We start from the raw sequence: 11,008 nt of genomic DNA on the forward strand, positions 1-11,008 counted from the left end.
CCAGTTACTTTTGTGCTTCAATGCATGAAAAGACGTTTTGTTCAGAAAGTAAGGGGAGTGGCAGTGCATGTTTTACCACTAGTTTGGTGGCGCATATCTCGTAAACGGTATCGTCAACACAACTATTTTCAAGTGGGCATGCCTTGCAGTCTCACCTGTTAGAATTTGTTAATTCCAACAGCTGCCATAAGGTAACCAGCTAAAAACGTAATTAGTGACATTTTGTTAATTAGTTGATTATGCATTTAAATCTTTTGTGCAAGTAATCTCCGTCTCTTCGAGTAGAGTAGCTCATTGACTAGAATTGTGCTATCTGCCATAGGCGATTTTTAGACATGTTTGAAAATGTTCGCTGAAACACTCTATATGATATATGTTTTGCGAACATAAGTCATTAAGTTCTTCTTATTCCTGGTTATGTTTTTTCCTGGTTACCTTATCGTCAAATGAAAAATAAGAAGAAAAGAATCATGAGCCATTCGACTCTGTGAAGGTCGATGACCAGCGAAGCTGTTTATCATACGGCACAGAGGTGAAACAGAGAGAGAGAAAATAGTGCAGAGAAAGGCAGGGAGGTTAACCAGAAGGTAGTTCCGGTTGGCTACCCTGCGAAGGGGAAGGATTAAGGGGGATAAAAAGAGAAACAGAGTGTTTCGTACAAAGGTACGGACTCATGTACCGTGATTTTTTGTCTACATTCGCGTGGATGACGGGACGGCTGCCCCGAGGAGCCGGAGGAAAATAGACACGCGTGACGTTTCGACGGGACCGTCACCACGGGAGAGCGGAAGGAAAGGAAAAGAGATACGCAAGCGCTTGGAACGCCGACAAAGGGAGGGCGGTGCGAACGTAGATATGGCTGACGCGGGTCAGGGTGTAGTGTGTGTTCTTATCAGCGTAACTTTTGATAGGGGTTGTATTTGAACCCAAGATGTTAAACTTATTTTTTGCAAGTTGGTGGAGTGCTTGAAGTTTGCTTCACCTCCGCTGTGGATCGGCCCGGTATTGCACAATCATCGGGATCGGCCCACAATTTTTGGCATACGGACATCGCTCCCCTGGAAACTGGCCATATACAGCTTCGCTTTAAAAAATGATATTGGGACAACAAAGCATCGCTAGAATATTATCGAGAAACCAATACATTTAAATCGTTACTCGAACAGTTGCTTAAACTATGGCGTTTCACGTGCTAAAACCAAGGCCTGATTATGAGGCACGCCGTAGTGAGTAACTCCAGAAATTTGGACTACCTGTGGTTCTCTAACGCACACCTAAATCTAACTACATGGGCCGCCTTGGTCGCGATTCGATCCCGCAACCTAGCACTTAGCAAAGCCCAACGCCATAACCACTAAGCAACCGCGGCGGGTACTCTAACATTTGTTAACGTAACTATCATAACGTCTTACACATACACACAAGCCCTGGAAAACTTACACCGAAGCTTCCGTACTCTGTCGCAAAATAGACATTAAAACGCTACCACAATTTTTTTACAATTAAACCAAGTATGCGATCTCCGCATAACGTTCTTGGACGGAATTTGGCAAAAAACTGTTATTCACTTGAGACCCTTATCGACAAAAAAAAAAAAAAACGATGCCGACGCAAAAAGGTACCCAAGAAAGTCATTCTTGCGCGAAATCTTTTTCTTTTGCCGAGGAGATCGTTCGAAAAGTTTCTCCGCAAATTGTGTTCCAGGGGTGGTCATATATTTCGAGAAACGAGAAAGATGTATACAGAGAAGCGTCGTGACGGATGGTATAAATGTAATAAGGAACATTCAGAAGAAAACGGTGAATCGGGAAATAACGACGCCCAGTATGGCCTTTGAGAACTTCGGAGCGATCGGAAAAGTTTTTCCTCTTTGTATTTCCATGCCGAGGTTCAGGCGGAGTAGGACACTAATCCTTAGTCATTTCCGGTTGATGGCTGAGCGTAATAGTCCTCACTCGCTCGGTTTGCGAGTATTTCGATCCGCTTCCCATCGCCAACCTGCACCGACGCCTATACTCGTTGCACAGTAGAGGCGAGAGACGACACGCTGCTACCACCAGAAAGTCTACCGATACCCTAGCCGCCGGAGATGACACTGACCAAAGAGGTATGAAGGGAAGAAATAAAATATGATAAAAGCATATGAATAGCCTTAGCTCGGAAATGAGGAACAAAAGAAAGAACAAGCGTATCGATTACGTAATCTGCGGGAAGCTCTTTTCACATCGGGCTCAGCGGTTCGGTGTACCGATCGATGCAGCTATTCGGGTTCCAAGAGGGCCAGCTCATCGCACCCGTCTTCGATCTACGAAAAAAAACTTTCGCCATCGCAATGTCCGCAGGGAGTGTGGCTGTGCTTGGCGTTCGTTCTTTGAATTCCTCGGTCTTTTTTTCTCATTCTAACGTCTATCTCTACTGCCTCGTATATTACGCTTGGCGTTGATGCGTGTTCGTTTCCGTCATGCTTTCGTTTTCTCTCAGTTTCCTTTTTTTTTTTTCGTCACGTTTCCCCCTGCGCGTTGCCTGCACTGCATCACAGCTCAAGCTCCACCCCTTCTGCGGTGGTGACTTTCTTACGTGCACGCCGGGGTAGCGTAGTGGTTATGGCGTTGCGATGCATAGCTCAAGGTCGCGGGGTCGATCTCGACCGCGTCGGCCGTATTTGAATGAGACCAAAATGCAAAAAAAAAAACGCCCGTGCGCATAAATTCATCTGCACGTTACAGAACCCCAGGTGGTCAAAATCAATTCGGAGTCTTCCACTACGGCGTGCCTCATCATGAGATCGTGGCTTTGATACATAAATCTCCTGAACTTGGTTAATTTACGGTGTTGTACTTACAAGCACGTTTATAGAAAGTGTGTGGGTCCAATGTCTCTTTCGACTTAAGCACTGATGACTGCGTACGACTAGAGTGACTGGGTAGCAGCCGACTGGAGTGTTTGACTTGAGTCACACAAGCTGCGGCTCGCAGAAAAGTCTTGAAAACGTGATAATCAGATCCCTCCCACCCATCGAGTTCAATCTAACTAGCAAGGTTACGTTACTAAAGTGTCAGTTTTGCATACCGTAAGCGTTGGACTAAAATTTTGTTTGTACATGAAGATACTGTGAAACGGGAAAACTACTGTTTCACCGCCTTCGCCTTGGGGTGGCCCATACAAAGCACTTTAATTAATATCCTTCTTTCAATCTTTGCGTCATGTGTGCGCAGAGCTGCGCACGAGGACATAGCCCGCGTGTTGCTGGTCTGCCTTCTATTTACCGATATACCTAGCAGAGGCAACAGCTACGCTTCATTATTGGGGCCCTGAGCGACCATACATTGTCTCTCGGGACAATACTTGGAGCATGTCAAGTTAGTGGCCGCCTTGAAGAGGCAACCTTTAGCGCTCTGAAAGCGTTCGATGTTAAAAAGGAGATGTGCTTAAAATAGCAGGGACGATTTTATGCAGTGACTTGCGTTTGCTCTCGATATTACCTCTTATTCCTGCCTGTTCCATGTGTTTGCGCGTGCTAAAGTGCTCCTTGCTTCTTCTTCTGTTTTTCGGTTTAATTCATTCATTTTAAAACAAAATATATATAGTCTCCATTTATGTGAACTTGAGAATAATAATAAAAATAGTATAATTGAGAATAAAATTATAAATATTAAGACGTATTGCTCACACTTTCTCCAGTTAGACCCCATTTAACCCTGTAATTACTATTTCGGGGTCTCAAAAAGCAGCAAAACATATTTTGAAAAGGTAAGCAGCATAATTAGATGTACACATATGTATTTTTAATTATAAATGCCACGTTTCTCGGTGAACGTCAAACATTCCTACGAAGTGTTCTTTGTAACACCAAAATTTTTTTTTCATCACTCAGTTACGCACTGCATTTGCTTGGGTTACAATCACTGAAATATTATTCAACTCAAAACTACGTATACCTTCACAAGATATTCAGTGGTTATTTGTTCACATTGACATTGGCGTGCCGAAATCTCGGAGAACAGCTGCCTTTGTTGTATTTCGCTCCGTTTCAACACAGTTCTTGTGGCTTGGGATCACGAAGTTGCCATTAACCTCAAGTGCCATAACCCGTGAACCATCCCGGTGGACATCAATGTAGCTCGCCAACTATTAAGGTAGTGTATTGAAATCTAGTTCTCGGTTTCCTGTGCTCAATGCAAGTATCGCTTCACTACATGACATTAATGCTCGCTATAGTCTTTTGTAATTATGAAAAGTAGTTTTTCAGGTAACGAGGTGCAATTTTCTTATTTTTTCCCCTCTCTGATTGAGGGCCTGCGAGAGGGCCTTCAGGTTTGCCCTGATGGTCCCCGAGTGGGCCTAGCCAAGTGACGTTGAGTCTACTCGCGTCTATTGTGGACCGAATAAAGTTCTCTCTCTCTCCCTCCCTCCCTCCCTCCCTCCCTCCCTCCCTCCCTCCCTCACTCACTCACTCACTCACTCACTCACTCACTCACTCACTCACTCACTCACTCACTCACTCACTCACTCACTCACTCACTCACTCACTCACTCACTCACTCACTCACTCACTCACTCACTCACTCACTCACTCACTCACTCACTCACTCACTCACTCACTCACTCACTCACTCACTCACTCACTGATAGAATTTCACGGGATATGAAGTGAATGACCCGAGCAGTGCAATAAATGTACGGTCAGTTTCAAATTGATAGGGAGCGCGCAATGGTGTCTCAGTAACAATTTCTGCAGCAAGCCCTAAAGAAACATTGAAGGAAGGAAAAGAGATAAGTAGAAGGCAGGGAGGTTAATCGGAATAACGTCCGGTTGGCTACCCTACACCGGTGGAATGGGAAAGGGGGAAAACAAAGGTGACATGGACAGAGAGGAAGGAAAGAAAGAAGGAAATTGCGGTGAGTTCGCTGACGTGTGTGGTCTTACAGAAATTGCATTAATAGTCACAGAAGAAGCACAAAAGCGCCTTCACCGCTTTATGGGCCGACGGGCGATGGGGACGGTGTTCCAGCAACACCTGCACAGAAAGCGGCCGATTGTCCAGTTTTTGGAAATCTTTGGCAAGTTCTTGTCTCTCTGGGGTGTATTGTGGACAGTGGCACAGCAGGTGGTTGATGTTTTCTTCGGTGCCACAGACCTCGCATGCTGCACTGTCAGTCACTCCAATTAATGTACAGTATGCCTTTGTGAAGGCAACTTCTAACGAAAGGCGACAGAGAAGCATAGCTTCACGTCGAGGAAGTCCGAGTGGAGGTCGGGGTTGCAGGGAGGGGTTTAGTCGATGCAGTCGTGTAAGTCGTAAGTTTGGCGAGTTCCACTCGGCCAGTGTGAGACTGCGTGCCAGGTGTCGAAGCTGCCTTGCAGCGTAAGAAACATAGAAGGCGAGCAAAACAAAGTACCAACAAGCATGACGACAGGCACTGATGGTTTCATCAGCGTGCCACGAAAAGGCAATCGGTGCCTTTTGTTGTCGTTAATTCGTATAGTTTGAAGGCTTCGTAAGCACATAATCACGTCACTCGAAGAGCTGCGTCTATTTCTTTATTTCCTGCAGGACCGGAGGCAAGGGGGACCATTGGCTGTCGCGCTGTTGTCAGGGTAGCTGGGACGTAGTTGCGTCGTAATAATTATAAAAAAAAATATTGAATAAATGTAAACCAGCTTTGAAAGCGGTGCTTGCGTAAGCTTAACGCCGTGTTTTAAGTCACGGGAAAGAGCGTTCCGTGCGAACGAAACGTGCCCCCTGCGGGCAGCTGTCACCGCTCGATTAATTATTTAAGCAGCACCGATCCAGCTCGAGTAGCGCGCTCCCGTGACAGAAATTCACTGCTGCGAGATGCAGTTTTCGTGTCACTTTCATCTCTGTCTTTGCGAAAGTGTCGAGACAAGAATAAGTGCGAAGCCAGGAGAAGCAAGAAATGTAATAAATAAACAAAACAAAAAAGCGCTGCGAAGGGTTCACGCACTCGTGAACAAGATAAATGTTCACGCACTCAAGGCTTTCGATTCCACCCCCCCCCCCTCCGCAAAAGAAAGGCAATAACTTGTAACGGTGACATTTAAAGAAGATGCAGCGTAGCGGCATAGGAATGGGGGGTGGGGGGTGGGTGGAAGGATGGCAGTGCACCTGATTTAAGCTGAGCTCTGCTGTTTCACTGTCTTAGTCCTGGCTGCACTGAAGCCCTAGCGCTCTTGCTTTTGGACATGTGCACGCACTTTGTAATCTCTCCTACTTGTGAGCTGAAGCATAAACGGCTTCTTTGGCCCTACAGACAGAATAATTAGGTAGTTCTGTGACTTTCTTCAAGCCCTTTTGAATTTTTTGCCCTTTTCTTTGTCTAGCTGGGTCTCTACGTGGTGATGACAAGGCTGAGGACGAAGTATTTGTGTTATGCTTCTGGAGAAGCAGCGAAGAGTTGAGCTAAGAATAGGCTTTTTATTGTACTTCGCTCTCATGTATAGCTTTAGACACATTTACATATATAGCGTACGTAATGTTTACTGAGCTGGTCCTTCCCTTATCATGCATCCTTACTATTTGCTATGCTTATCAGTATTCTTCTGTAGACGAGATAACAATTCATTCATTCATTCATTCATTCATTCATTCATTCATTCATTCATTCATTCATTCATTCATTCATTCATTCATTCATTCATTCATTCATTCATTCATCGCATAGCGACGGAACCAATATACGGCCCAAACAATGAAATGCTCCTTTCCTTCGAGCGCTTCCTAACTTTACGTGAGGCCTCCTTACAGCGAAGGACCGATGGAGGAAACAAGCGTACTCTGAACGCTCCCTTCACCCGTCCTCACGTAAGGAGCGGTTGCCGCATGCCTGGGTTCGAGATCTCTTAAAATCATTACGCGAACACCATCATTCTATTAAAAAATGTTGTATCGTCGCACAATCTTTAAATTGAACAGCTAATATAGAGAAGCGTGGGCGCTTTCTTCTAGTTTTGTTTACTAAAATTTAAAAAAGTAGCGCATTGCAGTGCAAAACTTGATGTGCTCCAGCAACGCTGGCACGCCAACGTCGTGCAACGCCTAGCAACTCCTAGCAACGCTTTCATGCCGCACGCGTGACTGAAACGAACATGCCTGGCAAGACGTACCGTGTTCGCGCTTCTCTGCAGGTGGGCGACAGCGCGCATGCGCAAGCAAACGTCACGTGGTTAAGCAGTGAGGTGAAGCGCTCGTTCAGGGCCAGGAGCGGCGTAAGGACGCATGAAGGCAGCTTTGGAGCTGCCTTATGCTGAGGAAGCACCAAGGAAGCCTTCACCGAGGGCCCCTCAGTAAGGAAGCTTTCAGAGTGACATAAGGTAGCCTCACCGCAATGAAAGCTTCCTTACTGAGGTAAGGAAGATTTCGTTGTTTGGCCCTTAGCCCAATCGTTTTCGATTACATGCAGTTTCTTAAGCCATAATGTATACCAAAGACATACATAAATAAAAACACGCAAAAATATCCTACTGCTCTCACAAAGGCTAGCAGAACATTTTCGTCTTTTACAGGGCCGCTCCTGGACACGGAGAAGCGAAAGAACACTGGACATGTGCTGACTATCATGTGAATTAACTACGCACAAACAGCACCTTAACTACACCATAACGTCACTCCTTGCAGCCCGGGCTTGCCACACATAGCAGGTGAGGGTTACAATAGTGACACTGTAGTGTATATAAGCTCCTGTTTGCGTGTAATAAATTAGGTTAATAGTCAGCACATATCCAATGTTCCTTCGCTTCTCTGTGCCTAGAAGTGGCGCTGTAAAAAGATGGATCGGTCGTAACTTGCCCAATTTGCAATCCCAGTAAGAAGTTCTCTTCTTTTTTTTTCTCGTCAGATTGACGTCAGTCTACAAAGTCAAGGGCAAATTCTGTTAAGTTTTTTATTTATTTATTTGTTTTGCGAAGCAGGCTGTCATAGTTGCAGAAGACAAACGAACGCGGAAGAAATTAGGCACGAAAATGCAATGCTCTGGTGATGTGTTGTTTCCTTAACGCGCTTAAGTATACGGAAGAACGTCGGCGCACGGAGTACTTCGTATGACTGAGATAATCTGAAGGTAATCCGAGCGAGGCTCTGTAACAGTAACGCCATGGAGGATGACGGTGTTTATGAAAACATTAACATGACGTCGATGCACGCGCCGCATGCGAACATTAGGTTGCGCGAATTCAAAAATTAATAGAAAGCTTCAAACGTATGTAGAGCTCAACTCCGACAAGATGTCGCTGAGGAGCGTCAGCCATTGAAAATAAGTTTAGAGCTTTAAGACAAGCAAGGTGGCCGCTGTCGATAAGTGCGAAAATAACTGAAAGTTGCTCAGGGGAGCCTTTCTTACGAACACATTGGGTAGTCTGTGCTGTACTCCCGGTTTCAAGACCTGGAAGTGGCACTTTTCACACCTTCCACAACGATTGAATTACCGCTATTTTTCTATCTCACACATGTCTGAGGATAGACATTACTAGCAGATGCCTTCCGCCAATCCTATATATTAAAGGGGAAATCGGAGTCCGGATTTCGGTCGTTATAAATGAAAAATTCCAAGTCGTATGTCGTACTTTATTTGCAAATATTTTTTCTTTGTGCAAACAGGCCTACAAAAATAAAGTATTTTCGTGAAACTAGAAAAGTCAAACTTTGCAGGCAATTTCGTACATGTTTCTGCATCAAAAGACAGCCTTGATCCCGCGTACTGTATCTGCATCTATGCATGTAGAATGTCATTTTTACTGACATCGCGAGTTCATTGATCCGTGTATTCAGCTATTATCCAAAAACGACGCTGTTCCATCGAAACGGCACTCTTGCAGATGCCCCACACTCGTTGAGGACACTGGTTATTGATGTTCGAAATTTTCGACAGCGGAAAGGTTTGAACAAAAACGCATGGCGAAGTCGTGCCGCATTTCAGAATCACAGCCCCATTTACAGGGAAGCTTTTTCATTCGAGTAGTTGCGTTAGGAAATTCAAGTGCCTGTAATTCACCCTAACACTCTGTAACGTCGTCCGCATGCTATTCAGGACATGGGACCCTATTTCATCCAATTTTTACTTCTCCGTCACATTTCGTTTTTCAAGGACACAAGGAAAAATGCATATGGCGCGTTCACGAAGCCGCAATTAACGAATGTGTGCACATTAAACTCTGCACGCACATTAGAGTAACGTACCCGCAATATCCACCAATTATAAAGTCAGTGCTGCTGTCAGCTCCCCCAGGACAGAGGGCAAGCACTATATATACGCTTCTTATGACGTTTGAGAATATAGAGAAAACGAGTATTAAAAATTATTTGCAAAGCTCGCAATTAAGCCAGAAGCGTTAAACGTTCGCCAGACATTACACCGTCAACATGTCCCCCATATTCGCCGAACGTCAACTTCGTGTCACGTGCAGTTCTACCACAACACAGAGAAATATTGCCGATAATGGCCGTGTAAAACTTTCGAGGACTTGCCAAATGAACTTTCTGCGAAGGTCATAAGTTACACACACATATTTAGCTTTAAATTCCGATCAGCCATGATGCCCCTTCCTTCATTTTTACGAAATTTCACCTCGGTATAGTGGTCACAGTTCTCCGAAACAGCGTACCCGGATAATAAAACACATATTGATTGGGATTGCTTTCATAAGTAATTCACTGCTAAGGCTTACCCATCAGACATAACCTGCCACCTATTTCCATCGAATGTAGAAAGGGCCTTGTTTAGTTCACTGGGGAAACATATGCGCCTCGTATTACGCCCCAAAATAGCAGAACGTGATAGAAAATAAATATTCACATATTATTTACAAAGCTCATAAGCGGGCCAGAAACGTTTAACTTTAGTAAGACATCACCTTCAACAGGCCCCCATTTCCACCGAATGTGAACTCGATGTCATGTAAAGTTAGTTCCCTTGGTGAACCGGCAAGCATTGTGGATAACGGCCATATAACTAGTTCGAGCATTTACAACATTTTCGCTATGTTCATAAATAGCTGACGCTTTTTGAACGTTCCCCTTTCTTTCAGGACATTACGCAAGCTTCGTACGCAGTTCGTAAAATACACTTCTAACGGTCGGGAACGTTTTCAGAAGAAATTTTCTACGAAAGATGTACATAACTTACACAGTTTAAACTATCATGTTGTATCGTTCTCAGCATGCCCCCCTATTCTGATGCAAATTGAATCTCGGTGCCCCATTTAGTTCTTTCAGGACACCGGGCAAATAAAGTATCATCAATGAATAAAGCTTCGTATCACGCCCTTAAAAGTGGAGAAAACGAGCACTCAGTAATATATTCAAAAAACTAAAAATTCACCTATACACACTTTATACTCCCGGCAAACATGACCTATAACAAGCCCCCCCTCCCCCTTCCCGCCTTTTCATAAATATAAGATTGCCGTCAACGATGGTTCTCTATGAGCCGCAGGGAAAGTTTGCAAGCGCCTTATGCCATGACACCAAATAGGCAAACGAGCGAGTAGCAAATTTTATTAAAGCGAAGCGTTGCTTTCACCTTTCTCGAGTTTCAGTACGCTGCTGCTGCTGCTGGTCCGGTCTTGCTCGCGCGCGCCGCCGCGTTTCTTGCGACACGTACCATCAGTAGGCGCCCGCCTCCGCGTATCCGACAGGAAGATTGGTGGAAGGTAAGTAGAGAAACGACAAAAAAAAACGGAGACGTATAAAAACAAAGTTCACAATAGGGGGTCAGAATGTTTTATTCGGGGAATTCACCGTGCGTTTCTTTTTTTTTTCTTAGGTTGGGCATTAGACAGTACAATAGCAAGAGCTTGGTGGCGCAACCCACCGCCCCGTTCCAAAGGGGACGCTCATAACATACATACATACATACATACATACATACATACATACATACATACATACATACATACATACATACATACATACATACATACATACATACATACATACATACATACATACATACATACATACATACATACATACATACATACACACACACATAC

At 44.6% G+C, this 11,008-nt stretch overlaps 1 pseudogene; it reads left to right on the plus strand.

The window, feature by feature from the left end:
• The first annotated feature begins 855 nt into the window (after nt 1-855).
• Nucleotides 856-1,036, plus strand: LOC135914703 (U2 spliceosomal RNA; annotated as a pseudogene).
• Nucleotides 1,037-11,008: the final 9,972 nt, after the last annotated feature.

Source organism: Dermacentor albipictus, chromosome 4 (genome assembly GCF_038994185.2).
Source record: "Dermacentor albipictus isolate Rhodes 1998 colony chromosome 4, USDA_Dalb.pri_finalv2, whole genome shotgun sequence".
Lineage (NCBI taxonomy): Eukaryota > Metazoa > Arthropoda > Arachnida > Ixodida > Ixodidae > Dermacentor > Dermacentor albipictus.